Genomic DNA, 20,996 nt, shown 5'->3' with positions numbered 1-20,996 from the left:
CTTTGGAATATTGCCATTGATGTGAGGATTATAGGCCTTAGCTTTGCCTTAGAATCCTAGTAGCTTTAAGTACTACCTCATAATGTTTTCTTTTGGTTAAATCTTTGGCCATTTCTTTGTTAAATTCTAGTTACTCTACTATGCTCTTTTTTGCTTGTTTCCATTTCATTTTACATCTTATACTACTAACCCTTTTGTTCCATGTTTCATAAGCATCTTATCTTACATTTCCATTTCATTTCTTACACTTTAATTTCCATGCAAAGTTAGAATGTAAAACCCTAGGAATTTTGTATTTTACCTTTATGCTTTTTAATTTCTTACAAGACCATAGAGTGTATCTAGGCCAATGATGTAATAAGGACAATGGACTCTAATGATGTACACCGACACAAGCACCGACACATGCACACACATCACTATATAGTTAGAATATGCATGTTTAGATGTATGTTTAGGATTGTATGTTTAGATGTATGTTTAGGCTTTATACTTAGAAAAATCAACTTTCCAAAAAATGTGAACAATATCACTCAAACCATTTTCCAAATAAACCTTGGGATCAAAATCCCATTGTATTTTCCTTTTCTATTTTCTTAATCAAATTTCAATGGAAATAATCATACTTGACTTCTTTTGCAAACCATTAACCCAACCTCACAATTTCATAAATCTCATGCCCTTGAGGCCTCTTTCCCTCATTCTTCAAAATTCCAATTTTCAAACTTAAAACCAACCAACAAAAACAAAAACATTTTTGGAAGAGAACTACGGTGGATTTGACCCCTTAAACGGGTACGTAGGCAAGGAACAAAATTCCTTCAATTCAACTAAAATAAAAATCCAAAAACATTCTTCTCCCTCCAATTCTTCACTTAGAACACCTTTAGGCTAAATAAACATTTTCAAATAGCATTTAAAAATAAAGCGCGCGCGTAGAAATTAAAGACGGTTCCTATAGGATACTATAGTCGTTATGGGTGCCTAACACCTTCCCGTAGCGAAAACAACTCCCGGACCTCGATTCTCAAGGGTTTTGCTTACTTTTTCCCTTCCCAAGAAAAAATAAGATATCACCGGTTTAAAAGGTTCAAACGTAATCAATGTTTGACACCCGAAAAACCAAGATAAAACAGCTGGCGACTTCACTGGGGAGATTCGAGAGTTACGCCTAGTCTTTATTTCCACGCTTGCGCTCTTTTTACTTGTTTCTTTTACTTGCTTTCTTATGTGAATAAATGTTTAAATTCTTGCAAACGTGTGGGGTGAGAATATCAAAAGTCCTGCACCCGGGCTGAGTGAACTTAGGATTTAGGGGGGATATAATCGACAATTCATTCCGGGGGTTGCCTCGTGTTTTGGATCATGCGATCAATCCCACATAGCTGAGGCATTTTGGGGGTGATGTTGTCGGCGCGTGTTGTCGCGTTTAGGCACTTTACTTCTAATTGTTCTATGACGCTATGAACCGTAGATAACCAAACCCATCCATGGCCATTTTCTAGGACGTAGTGCGGAGTCTAAATCGAGTGTTGTCTCGAGTTTTAGTCGTCACGCGATACTACACTCAAGTTAGACCTTCTTACGTATAATCATGGAGCGAGTGTTGTCTCGTGACACCGTGATATACGTCGGAGAGGTTGCAACTTGGGAACCTTTTTAGAACCCGGTTACTATTTCCTAAAGCCCTAGATTCACCGGACGCCGTGTCCACCCTTGACTCCTTGACTTTGAACTTCAACCCACCATGTTTTCTCCGAACTTGAACATAATCATGCATTCATGCATACATGCATACATGCATAAACTTTTTCCATGCATTGTTATCGAAGGGCTTAGACAAGTTGAATTTGTAAACATTGTAGGAATGAAGAAGACTAAGTCCTACAAGTTCAAGGAAGTGGATTTGGCTAGTTTGAGAGATTTGGCACTCAAGGTCGAGGATCCGACTGGCTTCCGACACCGTTATGGGGCTTTACTTCCTATTCTTCATACTAATGTGGATGAGAAGCTTGTGCACACTCTAGTGCAATTCTATGATCCGAAGAATCGGTGCTTTACTTTTCCAGACTTTCAGTTGATGCCTACTCTAGAGGCTTATTCTCACTTGATGGGTCTAGCTATTGCTAAGGGGGTACCTTTCTCGGGACCTGAAAATCCTCCTACTCCATTAGTTATTGCTAAAGATCTCTATCTCAAGACCACCGATGTCTCCAAGAATCTTGTCACTAAGGCTCGCATCCGAGGGTTCACTTCAGAGTATCTTCTTGGGAAAGCTCACCTCAATACCACTTGTCAGGACACTCTTGAGGCTATTCTTGCACTTCTCATCTATGGGCTTATTCTCTTTCCAAATCTTGATGACTTCGTGGACATGAATGCTATTATGATCTTCCACTCCAAGAATCCGGTTCCTACCTTGCTAGCTGACACATACCATGCTATTCACGATCGTTCCGGCAAGGGTCGTGGATACATTCTTTGTTGTGTGCCCCTCCTCTATAGGTGGTTTATTTCGCACCTTCCGGAGTCTTTCCACGACAATCCAGAGAATTGGTCTATTTCACAGAGGATTATGGCTCTCACTCCTAATGAAGTGGTTTGGCTTACTCCCGCTTCTAGGGTTAAGGAAATCATCTTTGGTGGTGGGAAGTTTCTTAATGTACCTCTTCTTGGTACCCGGGGTGGAATCAACTATAACCCGGAGCTTGCTTTGCGACAGTTTGGTTTCCCGATGAAAGAAAAGCCCATCAATCTTGCTACAGCTCCTTACTTCTTTCACTACTCCAGTGCTCCCACGGGAATTAGAGAGGATTTCATGGAAGCTTGGACTAAGCTTCGGAAGAAAGAGGTGAAGCATATGGGTGTAAGGTCCGGTATTGCTCATGAGGCCTACACACAGTGGGTGATAAACCAAGCTGAGGAGATTGGTATGCCTTACCCCTCTATGAGATATGTGTCTGCATCTGTTCCTACCATGCCTTTGCCTATACTCCCACCTACCCAGGAGATGTATCAGGAGCATCTAGCTATGGAGAGCCGGGAGAAGCATCAGTGGAGGGCTAGATACTATGAGGCTGAGAACTTGATCATGACTTTGGATGGAAAGGATGAGCAGCAGACTCATGAGGTCTTGACACTGAAGAAAGATTTAGCTAAGGCTAAGAGAGAGATTGAAGAGAAAGATAGGTTGCTCATGAGGGACTCCAAGAGGGCTAGGGGTGCCCGTGACTTCTATGCACGATACTGCAGCTATGAGTCTGAGTCTGAGGATGACGCTTCCGCTTCCTATGCTTGAGGATCTCCATTTCCTGTTGTTATTTCCATTTGTTTGTGTTGTTTTACATTTCAAAGTCTATCCCTTGGCTTAGCATTTCAAAGGGAATCGTCTTGTAAAACTATATGTTGGTTGTTTGTTCCCCGTTTATGTTAATTGTTGTTTAGTAATGTTTACAAGTTTCTAGTTTGTCTAAAACCCTTCGATAACACATAAAAAGAATCTTTTTGCATATGCATTTACACATTTCATGCATCATATGCATTCATTGGTCACAAAAAACTTCTCTCGTGCTTATTGCCTCTTGGTTTTGTCCGCCGCAGTCTGAAAAGTGGCTCGTGCTCGCAAAGTGTATCAACCAGATAGAATTCATCAAACAAGATTTTACAAGAGAAGAATCATGACCAACTTTGAAGAAGAAAATGCTCAGCTCCGTGCCGAATTGGCTGCTATGAAAGAAGACTTGGCTAAGGCTCATGACGCTATGTCCGCTATGATGGCTGCACAAGAACAACCAGCCACTTCTATACCAGTTACTGCTGAGGTGATTCCCTCTATCCCACTGTCTACTATGGCTACTGATGCTCGGTTTGTTATGCCCAACGGCCGTCCTTATGGCCTCTCAGCTTACTACTCTCCTAATACTGCTGCTGGTGTCTCTGGTTTTGCTGGTCAAGGACAGATTCCTATGACAACTTTTGCTGGTGCAAGTACTTCTATGCCTCAAGTGACTACTGTTGTTACCGACCCTATTGTACACACTGTACAACAGGTGATTGATGTTGACACTCCGCGTGGACAAGATCCCGCAATGGAAGCTATGAAGAGACAGTTAAGGGAGTTGGCTGGAGAACTCCGTGAGGTCAAGGCTAGCCGGGGAAACAATGGTGCTCTTGCTAAAGTTCGTGATCTATGCTTGGTATCCCGATTTGAGGTTCCTAAGAAATTCAAAGAGCCAGAATTTGATAAATACAATGGAACTTCTTGTCCACACAACCACGTCATCCGGTACGTCCGGAAGATGGCTAACTACGCGGATAATGATGCACTGATGATCCACTGCTTCCAGAGTAGCTTGGCAGATGATGCAGCAGATTGGTATACTAGTTTGAGCAAAGACAACATCCATACTTTTGAGGAACTTGCTGCTGCTTTTGAAAGTCATTATGAGTTCAACACCCGTCTGAAGCCAAATAGGGACTCTCTTAAAGCTTTGTCTCAGAAATCAGATGAAACCTTCCGTGAATACGCTCAAAGATGGAGAGGGGCAGCTGCCCGTGTTTCTCCTCGGCTTGACGAGGAAGAATTAACACAGACATTCCTGAAGACTTTGAAGAAGGAATATGTTGAAAGGATGATCGTCTCTGCTCCGAATAATTTCTCCGACATGGTTACTATGGGAACTCGTCTAGAGGAGGCTGTCAGAGAGGGTATTATTGTGTTTGAGAAGGGTGAATCCTCAACTAGCGCACCTAAGAAGTATGGTAATGGCCACCATAAGAAGAAAGAATCCGAAGTAGGGATGGTATCTGGTAACCCATCTACAGCTGCTATGCAACTACCTCCGCCCTATCAATACATGCAGTACTCTCAACATCCTTTCTTCCTGCCATTCTACCAGCAATATCCTCTGCCACCGGGTCAACCACCAGTGCCCGTTAATGCCATTGCTCAACAAGTACAACAACAGCCTCCCGCTCAACAGCAGCAGCAGCAACAGGGTCCTCGGCCCAGGACTTATTTTCCACCAATACCTATGCGGTATGCTGATCTGCTCCCAACCCTACTTGCTAAGGGACATTGTGTCACCAGACCAGGCAGGCCTCCGCCTAATCCTCTGCCTCCCAGGTTCCGACAGGACCTTACATGTGAATTCCATCAGGGCGCTCAAGGCCATGATGTTGAAGGTTGTTATGCTTTGAAATATGTTGTGAAGGATCTAATAGACAAAGGAAGGCTGACCTTTGAGAATAGCGTCCCTCATGTTCTTGATAATCCACTTCCAAACCATGCTGCTGTTAACATGATCGAGGCTTTCGAAAGAGTTCCCGTTCCTCAAGAGGATCCCATGCTGGATGTCCACAATGTTGTTACTCCCTTGGTACCATTACATGTCAAACTTTGCCAGGCTTCTGTGTTCAATCATGATCATGCTTCTTGTTCAGAATGTCTTCAGAATCCTATGGGATGTTGTGTGGTGCAAGATGATATCCAGAACTTGATGAATGACAAACACTTGATTGCCAGTGATGTATGTGTGATTGTGCCTGTATTTCATGACTCTCCTGTTGAAAGTGTATCTCAGACAAGAAATGTTGAGCCCTTAGTGATCAGGTTACCTGGTCCAGTGTCTTATGCCTCTACAAAAGCAATTCCTTACAAGTACAATGCAACCATGATTGAGAATGGAGTAGAGGTGCCTCTAGTATCCCCAGCTACGGTTGATAATGTTGCCAGTGAAATTACAGCTCTGAGAAGCGGGAAAGTCCGTCCACCCTTGTTTCAAAAGAAGGTGGTTACACCCATTGCCACAATAATTCCACCAGTTGCTCCTCCTGTTGACAAGAGCCCCAGCCCATCAGGCCAATCTATTGACGAGTCTAACCTGGATGAAATTCTGAGGCTTATTAAGAAGAGTGACTATAAGATTGTTGACCAGCTGCTGCAAACTCCGTCAAAGATATTCATCTTGTCTCTGCTCATGAGCTCAGAAGCTCACAGGAAGGTGTTGATGAAGATACTGGAGCAGGCCTATGTTGATCATGAAGTCTCTGTAGAGCAATTCAATGGAATAGTGGGTAAAATTACCGCTTGCAATAGCTTGGGATTTGGTGACGATGAACTCCCCGAAGCGGGGAAACACCACAACTTGGCTCTACATATCTCGGTGCACTGCAAGTCTGATATGATATCCAACGTGTTGGTGGACACTGGATCATCGTTGAATGTAATGCCTGAGTCCATACTAAGGCAATTGAGTCATCATGGAATTTCTCTGAGGGGTAGCAGCTATCTGGTTAAAGCTTTTGATGGATCCCACAAGGATGTTCTCGGGGAGGTAGACTTGCCAATTACCATTGGTCCTGAGACATTTCAGATTACTTTCCAAGTCATGGACATCAATGCTTCTTACAGTTGTCTCCTCGGAAGACCGTGGATCCACGACGCTGGAGCGGTAACTTCTACTTTGCATCAGAAGCTCAAGTTCGTGAGGAACGGTAAGATTGTCACTGTACATGGTGAAGAAGCATATCTGGTTAGCCAAGTGTCATCTTTCTCTTGTGTTGAAGCAGGGTCCGCTGAAGGGACGTCATTTCAAGGCTTGACTGTTGAGGGTGCAGAATCCCGGAGGGCTGGTGCTAGCATGGCTTCATTGAAGGATGCCCAGAAGGCTGTTCGGGAAGGGCAAGCTGCTGGCTGGGGCAAAGTGATTCAGATTCTGGAAAACAAGCGTAAAGAGGGCCTTGGATTCTCCCCGACCTCAAGCGTTTCAACAGGAACTCTCTACAGTGCTGGGTTCATCAATACTATTACTGAAGATGCTGCTGGAAGTAGTTATGTGCCTACATTTGTCATACCAGGAGGCACTGTGAGAAATTGGGAAGCCATTGATGTTCCTTTAGTCATGCATGCTTCCATGTAATGTGTTTTGTTGCTCATGTGTTCTTTGTTTTCAAAATAACAATCTTTTCGCTCTGCCCAAGGCGAAAGTGATATCATTGTAAGGGCATGTTTGTTTCGGCATTGCCGTTATCAATAAAAGTTGTCGTTTTTCTCACGACTCTTTGTTTTTTACCTTTTTAGTGCCTTCTTCTTGGAAATAATGGTAATGCCAGAAAAAACCAAAACATCTGTATTTTCTTATTAATTTCAAAAATCTGCATAAAAAAAACATTTTTCTAAAATCATTCCAATCATATTATGCAGATTGAACCACAATAAACCCGTTGAACACAGTAACCCTACGGTTCCTCCAAATTTTGAATTCCCTGTATATGAAGCTGAAGATGAGGATGATGATGATGAAGAGATACCGTATGAGATCACTCGACTGCTTGAGCAAGAAAGAAGAGCCATTCAGCCTCACCAGGAAGAGATTGAGCTTATCAACCTGGGTACTGAAGAGAACAAGCGAGAGATCAAGATTGGTGCTGCACTTGAGCCAGAAGTGAAAAAGAAGATCACTCAGCTTCTCCATGATTATCCAGATGTCTTTGCATGGTCCTATGAAGATATGCCGGGTCTAGATCCCAAGATTGTGGAACATCGGATACCGACAAGACCTGATTGTCCTCCTGTCAAACAGAAATTGAGAAGGTCTCGTCCAGACATGGCTCTTAAGATCAAGGCTGAAGTGCAGAAGCAAATTGATGCGGGTTTCCTCATGACGGCTGAATACCCTGAGTGGATTGCCAATATCGTACCAGTACCAAAGAAAGATGGGAAAGTTCGAATGTGTGTTGATTACAGAGATCTGAACAAAGCCAGTCCAAAAGATAACTTCCCATTGCCTCACATTGATGTGCTTGTTGACAGTACTGCTCAATCCAAAGTGTTCTCCTTCATGGATGGTTTCTATGGCTATAACCAGATACGAATGTCACCTGAAGATAGAGAAAAGACGTCTTTCATCACTCCGTGGGGAACGTTCTGTTATAAAGTGATGCCGTTTGGCTTGATAAATGCTGGTGCTACCTATCAAAGGGGTATGACCACTCTGTTTCATAATATGATCCACAAAGAGATTGAAGTATATGTTGATGATATGATTGTGAAGTCAAGTGATGAAGAGCAGCATGTTGTGTATTTGAAAAAGATGTTTGAAAGACTGAGAAAGTACAAGCTGCGGTTGAATCCTAACAAGTGCACATTCGGTGTACGATCTGGAAAGTTGCTAGGCTTCATTGTCAGTCAGAGAGGCATTGAAGTTGACCCTGACAAAGTCCGAGCCATCAGAGAAATGCCGGCCCCTCAAACTGAGAAGCAAGTCAGAGGTTTCCTCGGACGTCTGAATTACATTTCAAGATTCATATCTTACATGACCACTACTTGTGGACCAATCTTCAAATTGCTCAGAAAGAACCAGCCTGTTGTATGGAATGATGAATGTCAGGAAGCTTTTGATAGCATTAAAGAATACCTGTTGGAACCACCTATCCTTGTCCCACCAGTGGAAGGAAGGCCCTTGATTATGTATCTGTCAGTGTTAGATGATTCCGTAGGTTGTGTTCTCGGTCAACAAGACGAGACTGGTAAGAAAGAGCATGCTATCTACTATCTGAGCAAGAAGTTCACCGACTGTGAGACTCGGTATACAATGCTTGAAAAGACTTGCTGTGCTTTAGCCTGGGCTGCCAAACGCCTGCGTCATTATATGGTGAATCATACAACTTGGTTGATATCCTGAATGGATCCAATCAAGTACATCTTTGAAAAGCCTGCTGTTACTGGAAAGATTGCACGTTGGCAAATGTTGTTGTCTGAATATGATATTGTGTACAAAGCTCAGAAAGCCATCAAAGGAAGTGTCCTTGCTGAGCATCTTGCTTGTCAACCTCTTGATGATTACCAGCCAATCAAGTTTGATATCCCTGATGAAGAGATTATGTATCTGAAAGCAAAAGACTGTGAAGAGCCACTGATCAATGAAGGGCCAGATCCCAATAGCAAGTGGGGATTGGTGTTGGATGGTGCTGTTAATGCTTATGGTAAAGGAATTGGAGCTATCATTGTAACTCCACAGGGGCACCACATTCCTTTCACTGCTCGAATAACTTTCGAATGCACAAACAACATAGCTGAATATGAAGCATGCATCTTGGGCATTGAAGAAGCCCTTGATTTGAGAATTAAGCACCTTGACATCTATGGAGATTCTGCACTTGTTATTAATCAGATAAAGGGTGAATGGGAGACTCATCATGAGAAGTTGATCCCTTACCGTGACTATGCAAGACGTTTGTTGACATACTTTACAAAGGTTGAGCTACACCATATCCCTCGGGATGAAAATCAGATGGCTGACGCTCTTGCTACCTTGTCTTCCATGTTTCGTGTCAACCACTGGAATGATGTGCCCGTAATCAAAGTGCAGCGTCTTGATAGACCCGCTCATGTGTTTACCATTGAAAATATGCCAGATCAAGCTAATGAAGATGTGAATGATAAAAAACCTTGGTATTACAACATCAAACAATTCTTGCATAATCGTGAATATCCACCTGGTGCTTCCAACAGAGATAAAAAGACTTTGAGACGATGGGCTAGTACATTCCTTCTGGACGGAGAAATTCTGTACAAGAGGAACTATGACATGGTCTTATTGAGGTGTGTTGACAAACAAGAAGCTGAGAAATTGATGCATGATGTACATGATGGTACCTTTGGGACCCATGCTTCGGGTCACACCATGTCAAGAAAACTGTTAAGAGCCGGCTATTACTGGATAACTATGGAGCGTGACTGCCACAAACACGCTAAAAGATGCCACAAATGTCAAATTTATGCTGACAAGATTCATGTGCCTCCACATGCCCTCAATGTTATCTCTTCCCCGTGGCCTTTCTCTATGTGGGGCATTGACATGATCGGAAGAATTGAACCAAAAGCTTCCAACGGACATCGTTTTATTCTAGTGGCAATTGACTATTTCACCAAGTGGGTTGAAGCTGCTTCCTATGCAAATGTGACCAAGCAAGTGGTCGTCAAGTTTATCAAGAATAACATCATCTGTCGATATGGTGTTCTGATGTAACATTTTTCCTACATGTCATATAACTATGTACACGTGAGTATATATAGGATCGTTTCCACAGGGAGTTACGTTTAATCATAAGCATTTACACAATCGTTCACATTAAGGGTTTAGATATAATTTGTTTGTTTGTAACACTATATCCATATTTGACACTAAAGTAAAAACGAGAGGGGATCGAACTATTTCGCTTGCGGTATAAGATAACGAGCAAGCATAACAGCAGCAATCTCTCGATCGATTAACAGACTCTAGCTTTATAACCAATATTATTACAATCATTTCTACAATATCCTTCGTGTCCAAAGCGACATCGTTATTTCCAAGTTAGCGTTTAAACATTCGTGTCCAAATTCCTTAAACGATAACAAAGTCGATCAGATAACTTAATCGACCGTGTCCAGCCTGATTAAATATCCGAAAGCATTAAAATCTTGATTAAAAGTAATTATCAAAGGTTTACAAACTTGTCAAGAGTGATATAACATAAGATAGATTGTTATTCTAGTTCTAGATTCAAGAGTTTGTGTCCAAATCATCTTGAATCTCTTTGAAAGCATTAAAAGCAAGAATAACAACAATATTGAATCATTAAGCTAGAACCTTATATATTAAAAGATCAAAAGATTACATAATAGCTTGATAGTTACCTCAATACTACAAAGAAGGTGATAGTTACATATAGACATGTAAACTAAGGCAAGGAATGAAGGAAAGATGAAGATTCCATGCCAAGATCTTTGATGTCTCAATGAATCTAGGGTTGAATCTACTCCTTAATCACTTGCTTTGTGTTTCTCTCTATGAAATAGCTCTAACCTCTCTCTAGAAATGTGTAAAATGTTTTCAATGGAATAGTGAATAGTCCTAGAGAGAGGGAAAACTTGTATTTAAATGGGCTGAAAACGTGCAATCTCGCTTAAGCGAGCTGCATCTCGCGCAAGCGAGATGCCTAAATATCTAACAATAACCAATGAAGTCTTGCCACGTAGCCCTGCTCCTTGATGAAGTTGTATCTCGCGTAAGCGAGTTAGACCTCGCGCAAGCGACGTTGCTTGAAACTTAAACCGCCTTAGAATCCTGCTTGAGCGACATGGAAGCGAGATAGAAAGCGAGATGCTCATCTGTTCCCTGGAGAAATCTCGCGTAAGCGAGATTCTAAAATTCACAAGCGACCCTGGAAGCGAGATGCAAGCGAAGGTTGAGCTTCTCCCTGGAGGAATCTCGCTTAAGCGAGATGACCTCGCGTAAGCGAGATCTGCTTGGTTCACACAACTTGAGTTTTGGTCCCTGCTTGTCATTTCCTGCATAAATTGGGTAGAATTAGGCATATAAAGCATAAATGGTATAATTATAACAATTGGTTGCTTTTCCGTAGATAACTTGCATAACAAGTCACTAAAAATGCCTCTTTTAACACATGAAATATATTACTTTTGAGCACTTATCAAACTCTCCCCAACTTAGCTTTTTGTTTGTCCTCAAACAAAAGAATCAAAAGGAAACTCACAAGGCTTTGGACAAGCTTTCTAGCACAATACCAAACAATTAAAATCAAATAAAAATTTTCAAGTGGTGATTCAAATGTGAAAGCACCGGTAAGCATGAAGTTCTCCATTATTCCTAGCACAGCTATAAATGTGAAACAAGTCCTAAGCACAAAATACACATCATAAACTTCAAAGTATAAACATATCTATCTATGAACCACACCTAACACACTTCTTTGAAAGTAAATGCAATATAATGATAACAATGAATGAGGTAATGAACACACATCCAACAATCATGCTAACATCCTATTTAAGTTAGGTGTCCATCCAAATATCATCTCAAAAAGCATAAAAGCATGGATCAAAAGGTCTTGCAAGGGTTATAACTTGGCCGGGCTACAAAAGAAATGTCATATGTGGGGCAATTGATCAGAAAGCCTATCAAAGAGGAACATTTTTTTGTATCACAACTTGAAATCCATATACTTCCCTACCAAGAATTAAAACCTTTGGTGATTAACAATCAAACTTATAACCTTGACAACTTATTCTATTTTTGATTTTTCTCTTTCTTTTTCTTTTCTTTTCTTTTCTTTTTCAAATGTACAATTTTTTTCTTTGATTCAATGTTGTCAGGTTATTTTACAACTTCACCATAACTTAACATATAATGCCTCCTTTTTTCTCCCCAACTTGAATACAACAAAACTCTAATTGAATGTTCCCCTATCCTAAGGCAAGGGACAAAGTACAAAAAAGTTAAGGGTTCAACAAAGTAAAATTATCAAAGTCCTATAAGATTCAACCATGAACTGGATTTTTGAAAAATTTCAGGCAAATTCAACAAGCATTGTGCTTATGAATATTGACAGTTCATGTTTGAGGACTTGATTCATTTGGCTCAGATTGGGGTATCAGATACTCGCTCTTCTCACAGGTAGGCTTTATGTGGTCAAGTAGGTTACTCTCAATTCAAAAAGTACCTTGATCCTTTCCATGCTTTCAAACAATTCAAAATAGTTATCAGATTTAACATAACTAAAACAAGTTAGACGATGATTATCGGTCTCCAGCATATATACAACAGATTGAAGCTACCTCACATTTAGGTTAAGTACTAAGTGGTTCAAAGATATTCATGTTTATGAAAAGACTTAAATGATATATATTTTGTGCACAGTACAAATTTCAAATTCATAGCAACACCTAGAATAACAGGAAACCAATACCTTGGCAATGCGCTTTCTCACAATTCATATCATTATCACTCACCTGCTTTTGCTCAATAATTGGCTCCATAGAGCACTTTAAACTTTGATGTTTATGAGCAATTTTTTTCTTTTGACTAAACACAAGCAAGATTAATCAAAAATTTCATCCAAAGCAATAAGTTAAAAAAAACAAACAACAAGCTAAGCTATTTAACCCAAAACGAAATTAAAATTAAACCAAAGTAATGAACACCCAAAACCGTGCTCAAAAAGTATAAGTTCAAAAGCGATAAAATTGTTCCAGCATAAAAAAAAAAAAAAATAGTCAAAGCAGAAGTCAAAGTAAACTAAGCATCAAAAGAATGCGGTCAGTGTGCCGCATCATCATCCATATCATCCTGCTGAGATAAATGGACACTGGCTGTCCTCTCTGGATCATCGACACCATGCACACTAGCTGTCCCATGCACACTAGCTGTCCCATGCACACTAGCTGTCCTCACCGCATCACCCCCAATGTGGACACTGGCTGTTCTAGTAAAGTCATCAGCTGCTCCACCAAATGCTGCACCACTAAGTCAAAGCAGAAGTCAAAGTAAACTAAGCATCAAAAGAATGCGGTCAGTGTGCCGCATCATCATCCATATCATCCTGCTGAGATAAATGGACACTGGCTGTCCTCTCTGGATCATCATCGACACCATGCACACTAGCTGTCCCATGCACACTAGCTGTCCCATGCACACTAGCTGTCCTCACCGCATCACCCCCAATGTGGACACTGGCTGTCCTAGTAAAGTCATCAGCTGCTCCACCAAATGCTGCACCACTGCCCCCTCCTGGGTAGATTGGCCTGTCCCCAGGCCACATGCAAGAATCATAGTACTGTGCAGGAGTGAACATAAAACACCGGGGATCCATGTGAGCATCGTAAAGATGCGAGTAGATGCCCTGGTTGCTGCGGAAGATAGCAGCCTGCTGATCCATTATGTGATTCTCTCTCAGCTCCTGTGCCTGAGCTAACTGAAAGGCTTGCTGCTGCTGTGCCTGAGCTCTCTCAACTGCTCGCTGCTCATACTGAGCCATATATGCCTGAAAAGATGAAAAATCAAAAGTGTCTGACTGCTGAGGTGGTGGCATAGTCTGGTGAGGATCTTCATGCTCTGGAAAGTCCTCAGGTTGGGGTACATCCTCAGGTTGGGGTAACTGAGAAGAAGAAGCAGCACCTTTGGCTAAAGCTCTAGAAATGTAACCCCGAATGTATTTGTCATCAATGGGAGAAACCAGCTCTTCAGAAAAAGGCTCGGTGACTGGCACCTCATGATGCCTAAGTAATCCCATAATAAAGCCGGGAAAAGCAAGCCTGGCCTCATATCAGTGACTCTTCGGCCAGACATTATGAACTAAGAACTTAAACAGAATCCCAGCTTTTGGCCACATATCAGTGAAGGCCGCCAAATTGCGGTTACCCGCTTTGGACTCAGTATATGTCCTACCCGGTAGCAAAATCTCCCTCTCAATCTTACCCAGATTCCAATCAGCAGCTCTCTCTCTTTCCCCATAAGGACACAAGGCAGGTGTGTCAGGGTCATCAGACTCAGGTAGGGTGTAAGGGTTGCCTAGATACTCATTAATCGCATCCCTATCGAAGCGGATGGTTTTTCCTCTCACCATTGTGGTGTAAGAAAATGCAGCATGCATTTCCTTAGCATCACAATCTGGTAAAGAATTAGCATAAAACTCTCTCAAGAGATCCAGGTTAATTTTGGGATATGGGTTAAGGAGTTTCTCCCATTTTCTCTCAGTGAAAACGGCTGCAATGTCAGCAAACTCACCCTCAGGGTTAATCCGGAAAATTTTATCATGCCAGGTTTTCTCTTTTTTCAGCTCGAGAAACCTGGCATAGGTTTTGTTGGAAGTGTAAATGGTACGGTCCGGGTTTCTAGGTAAGGGTGCAGGACGGTTTACAACACCGGATGAGGAAGCAGTGGTTTTACGTTTCTTGCTTGGTTGATTTTTGGGGGCCATCTGCAAAACAACCAGAAAAACCATATACAGTATAGCAACAATTGATCAGCACAGTATGGAATCAAATGGAAGTACACAGATTAGATTAACACAAAAGTCAGAAATAACAACAAGGCACTGGGCTATCTCGCTTGCAACTCGCTTAAGCGAGACCAGAAGCGAGATATTGAAGAAAAATCTGGGCAAAAAGATGAAGTCTCGCTTAAGCGAGATAATTAGTTAAGAACGTCGCTTAAGCGAGATTCTCCAGAACCTGCGAAAATCAACCCAATTCCAGAATTTTCAACCAAACCCACAATATTTTCAACCAAAATTCAACCTCAATCCTCTACTCACAAAACCAACTCATGAAAAGAAACCAAAATCAAGACTTGTGTTCAACATTAAATCAAAACCCTTATTTTCCAAAGATTCCAAAATGGGTCAAAATTTACACAATTGAATGTTGAATAAAAACAGTGATGATTTTGATTCATTTTCATTGTTATGAACCTAAGGAAACAGTCTCTAGTCACAAACACCTACATCTAACCCTAGCCATTCTAAATTTGCATAAAGCATGAATTTTGAAATTGAAAAGCATGGCACAGAAATATAAATCAAACCTGTTGAAATGATGATGAATGAAGCAAGCAAATGATGATGAATGAAGAAGTATGCAAGTGCTTGACTATGGTTGAATTGGTTTTGATTTTAGGGTTAAAGTTTGTGAGGAAAAGAAAAGTTTAGAGAGAATGGAGAAAAGGAAAGTTGGAAAACGTAAATGAGTGGAAATGAGTGGATGGGGGAGTGGTTAAGGGGAGTTAATCCCCTTGGAAACCGTTACCCTTTTTGAATAAAAAACTCATCTCACTTGCGCGAGGTCATCTCGCTTAAGCGAGATTTCTCCAGAACCAACAATTCGAAAATGCAACAATCTCGCTTAAGCGAGATTTGCTTCGCTTGAGCGAGATTTCTCCAGATATGCTTCTTACTTTGCTTTGCTCATGAAATTATTCCTAAATGCATTAAAACATGAAAATACTTACAAAACTGGGTGTGACTCCCAGCAAGAGCTTGTTTTACGTCCTTAGCTTGACGCATTTTGAAGAAATCAAGGTTCGATTAGTGAAATCGTCGTCAAACACCGATCAATTTCACCACCGAAGTAGGGCTTAAGCCTTTGCCCATTAACAGTCCAGTTGGCTTTGGTGACTGGGTCCTCAAGTTCCACAGCTCCGTACGGTTTGACCTCTTTAACCATGAAAGGTCCGGACCACTTAGACTTCAATTTGCCCGGAAACAACCTCAGTCTTGAATTGAAAAGTAATACCATTTGTCCCGGCATGAATTGTCTCAGAATGATCTTCTTGTCATGATACTTCTTGGTCCTTTCTTTGTAGAGCTTTGAAGATTCATAAGCTTGATTTCGCAATTCTTCAAGCTCATGCATTTGAACCTTTCTTCTTTCACCGGCCTTCTCTTGATCAAAGTTTAGGAACTTCAATGCCCAAAAGGCTTTATGTTCGAGCTCGACCGGTAAGTGACAAGATTTTCCATAGACCATTTGGAAAGGAGTGAGGCCTATAGGAGACTTGTATGTAGTCCTATATGCCCACAAAGCTTCATCAAGTTTAGCCGACCAATCCTTCCGAGATGTAGAGACCGTCTTCTCAAGAATGCGTTTGACCTCCCGGTTAGAAACTTCGGCTTGTCCATTCGTTTGCGGATGATACGGTGATGCTACTTTGTGCTTGACTCCATAATGATCTAGGGCCTTGGCAAGTTGTGTGTTGCAAAAGTGTGACCCTCCATCACTAATGAGAACTCTTGGTGTACCAAACCGGGTGAAAATATTCTTTTTTAGGAACTTCACTACCGTCTTGCTATCGGCTTTAGGCGATGCTACGGCTTCCACCCACTTTGAAACATAATCAACAGCTACCAAGATGTACTCATTTGAATATGATGAAGGAAAAGGGCCAACAAAATCTATACCCCAACAATCAAACACTTCCACTTCAAGGATGAGTTGTAGAGGCATCTCATTTCTTTTTGACATTGATCCGGTTCTTTGGCATTCATCACAATACTTGCAATGTAAATTGGCATCTTTGAAAAGAGTTGGCCAATAGAACCCGGATTGAAGTACCTTTGCGGCTGTTCTCTCCCCGTTGAAGTGACCTCCATAGGGCGAATTATGACATTGCCATAGGATCTTCTTTGCCTCTTCATCATCCACACACCTACGCAAGAGATTGTCCGCTCCAATTTTGAACAAATAAGGCTCATCCCACACAAAGTGGTTAGCATCATGAAGGAACTTCTTGCGTTGTTGCCATTCAAAATCTTCCGGAATGAACCCGGTTGCTTTGTAGTTCACCATGTCGGCAAACCACGGTCTCACATTGATTGCTAGCAACCGTTCATCTGGAAATTCTTCACGAACCTCCGGTTCATTCTTGGTTACCTCATTGTTTGTCAACCTTGAAAGGTGATCAGCTACAAGATTCTCCGTGCCTTTCTTATCCTTGATCTCTAAGTCAAACTCTTGAAGCAACAACATCCACCGGATGAGTCTAGGCTTTGAGTCGGACTTAGTAAGGAGATACTTGATAGCTGCATGGTCAGTATAAACAACAATTTTGGAACCCACAAAGTAAGAACGAAATTTCTCCATTGCATATACTATTGCAAGTAACTCTTTTTCAGTTGTGGCATAATTAATTTGTGCCTCATTTAAAACCTTACTTGCATAGTGAATAGCATGAAAAATTTTGTCCTTACGTTGACCCAAGACCGCACCAACAGCATAATCACTTGCATCACACATTAATTCAAAATTTAAATCCCAATTAGGAGCAATGATTATTGGTGCGGTGGTCAACTTTTCTTTTAAAGATTCAAATGCATCAAGACATTCATTATCAAAAACAAAAGACTTATCTTTGTTGAGCAAGTTGCTCATAGGCTTTGCAATCTTTGAGAAGTCTTTGATGAACCTCCGGTAGAAACCGGCATGACCAAGAAAACTCCGCACACCTTTGACATTTACCGGTGGAGGAAGCTTTCCTATGACATCGACCTTTGCTTGGTCTACCTCAATACCCTTAGCAGAAATCTTATGACCAAGGACAATACCCTCGGTAACCATGAAGTGACATTTCTCCCAATTGAGCACCAAGCTAGTTTCAATACACCGCTTCAGCACGGTATCCAAGCTATTCAAACACGTATCAAATGATGAACCGAAAACCGAGAAATCATCCATGAACACCTCCATGCATTTTCCAATAAGTTTGGAGAAGATTGCTTGAACACACCGTTGAAAAGTTGCGGGTGCATTACACAAGCCAAATGGCATTCTTCGATAAGCAAAAATACCAAAGGGGCAAGTGAAAGCCGTCTTCTCGTGATCATCTGGATTCATGGCGATTTGATTGTAACTGGAGTAACCATCTAGGAAGCAATAAAAGGATTGACCGGAGAGTCTTTCAAGCATTTGATCCATGAAGGGCAAGGGGAAGTGATCCTTCCTTGTTGCTTGATTGAGTCTTCTATAATCTATACACATCCTCCATCCGGTGACGGTTCTAGTTGGGATCAACTCATTTTTATCATTAGTGATCACCGTCATTCCTCCTTTCTTGGGAACTGCTTGAACCGGGCTTACCCAAGCACTATCCGAGATAGGATAGATCATGCCGGCTTCAAGCAACTTCACTACTTCCTTTCGCACCACCTCTTTCATGTTTGGATTCAAGCGGCGTTGCGGTTGTGCTACCGGTTTAAAGTTTTCTTCCATCATGATCTGTTGGAACAAAATGTGTTTGACAATGAACCTTAAAGAGTTTTGATGATAACAAGGTATTAAAAATTGTAAATTGGACTAGCTAATATTTGTTCAAGTGTACAGGACCATAATTATAAAGTTACATCATCATTGGTTCTGAATGAGCAAATAAAGGGCTATGGAAACAACAAAAATTTGAAGCTTGGACGCTCCTGAAGGCAACTTGCTCCTGAAGAAATAGCGCTCCTGAAGTAAGCTGCTCCTGAAGAATAGTGCTCCTGAAGACAAGAGGTCCAGAAGCCACATCATCAGAAGCTGCATCATCAGAAGCTGCAGAAGTCATCTCATCAGAAGCTGCATCATCAGAAGCTGCATCATCAGAAGCCGCATCATCAGAAGCTGCCTCATCAGAAGCCATTTCACCAGAAGCTGAATATCAACTGGATTTGCAAAGAATCAAGAATTGAAGAATTATCAATGCAAAAGCTGTCTATTGGATTCGAAAACACAAACAAAGGATTAGTGGAGTTTGCAACGGTCATTTCAAAGGTGTTTGAAGGTGTGTGTTTGCAATTTGGACGAAAGCGTTGACATTGTACTTTGTACGAATTGTACAACCACGTTCTCCACTACTCTGTTTTGTGTCTGCGCTTCAAGACAAGAAAACAGCTCCAGAATACGGTCTCGCCTGCATATATGTTCCTTTGGATAAGGAATGGTTTTCAAATTTGTTCTTCATAGGACAACAACCAAATCAGGCAAAAGATCATTGGTGAAAGATCAAGCTTCAACAACGACTCTTTGGTGTGCTGGCAATTTCACAACGTCTCTTTCACACCTCTATATAAAGGAGTGAAGACCTAGAGAATTGGTAATGCAAGAACGCTGAACAAAAGACTCACAAGATTTTCACAAGTACCAAACCTCTGCTGAAATTGTTCTGCATTCACTTAGAATTTCTGTGTCTCAAAGTCATATCTTAGAAATTCTTAAGTCCATTGAGTCTGTATCTGATTTGTATTGTGAGCACCTCTGATTGTATATCAAGTGTTCAACCTTAAACAATTTTCTGTGTAATTTTGTTTAGTTAGGAAGTCTCTTGCAGTTGTGCTTGAGCAGGAAGTCTCTTGATTGTGTTCTTGAGCAAAGGAAGTCTCTTGCTTGTGTGCTTGAGCATTGGAAGTCTCTTGCTTGTGTGCTTGAGCATTTGTAATCAGATATTACTCATAGTGAAATCTCCTTGGAAGTGCAAGGGGGACTGGACTACTTCCGGATTGTGGAAGGAACCAGTATAATTGCTTTGTGTCGTTCTTCTTCTCTCTCTCTCTGTTTTATTCCGCTGCATTTAGATTCTGATTATCACTTCAGAAGCTGTCTCGCTTAGCTTCTGATCAGTGTGTTCAGTTTTTAGGAGAAACGAAGAATTTTTCTAAAACACAATTCAACCCCCCTTCTTGTGTTTTTCTCACCTTCAATTGGTATCTAGAGCCTTGGTCTGTTGTGTATCACTTAACCGTGCAACAGTCAAAGATCTGAGAAAAACATGTCTACTCCTACTCCTACTGGTCCTGGTGATACTAGCTATAAACATGTCTCACATGATTATAGTGATAGTAAGAAAACCAGTATTGGAAAAGTTCCAAAGTTCAATGGAGATGCTGAAGAGTTCTCTTGGTGGAAGACCAACTTTTACAGTTACATCATGAGCCTAGATGAAGAATTATGGGATATTCTGGAAGATGGTGTTGGTGATTTAGTCCTTGATGAAGAAGGAGCTGCTGTGGATAGAAAGAAACATACTCCAGAACTGAGGAAACTTTACAAGAAGCATCATATTATCAGAGGAGCTCTTGTCACTGCCATACCCAAAGCAGAATACATAAAGATGAGTGACAAATCCACTGCTAAAGCTATGTTTGCTTCTCTCTGTTCAAATTATGAAGGGAGCAAGAAGGTCAAAGAAGCAAAGGCTCTCCTGCTTGTACATCAGTATGAGTTATTCAAAATGAAGGATGATGAAACTATTGAGGAAATGTACTCAAGGTTTCAAACCTTAGTTTCTGGTCTACAGATTCTAAAGAAGAGCTATGTTGCTTCTGATCATGTAAGCAAGATACTCAGAAGCTTACCTGCCAGATGGAGACCAAAAGTGACTGCCATTGAGGAAGCTAAAGATTTAAACACTTTAAGTGTCGAAGATCTTGTTAGTTCTCTCAAAGTTCATGAGTTAAGTCTTAATGAACATGAGTCTACTAAGAAGAGTAAATCAATAGCTCTTCCATCCAAAGGCAAGTCATCAAAAGCTCTCAAAGTGGTTGAATCTGAAGAGGAAGAACAGTCAAGTTCAGACTCTGAACCAGATGCTGCAGAAATGGCCATGCTCTCAAACAGACTTCAATATCTGGCCAAGAAGAACAGAAAGTTTCTCTCCAGAAGGGGTAACTCCAGAAGCTCAAGGAAA

Source organism: Medicago sativa, chromosome 3 (assembly GCF_051527215.1).
Source record: "Medicago sativa cultivar Bolivia chromosome 3, Bolivia_mono, whole genome shotgun sequence".
Classification (NCBI taxonomy): Eukaryota; Viridiplantae; Streptophyta; class Magnoliopsida; order Fabales; family Fabaceae; genus Medicago; species Medicago sativa.
This window is presented reverse-complemented; position numbering follows the sequence as displayed.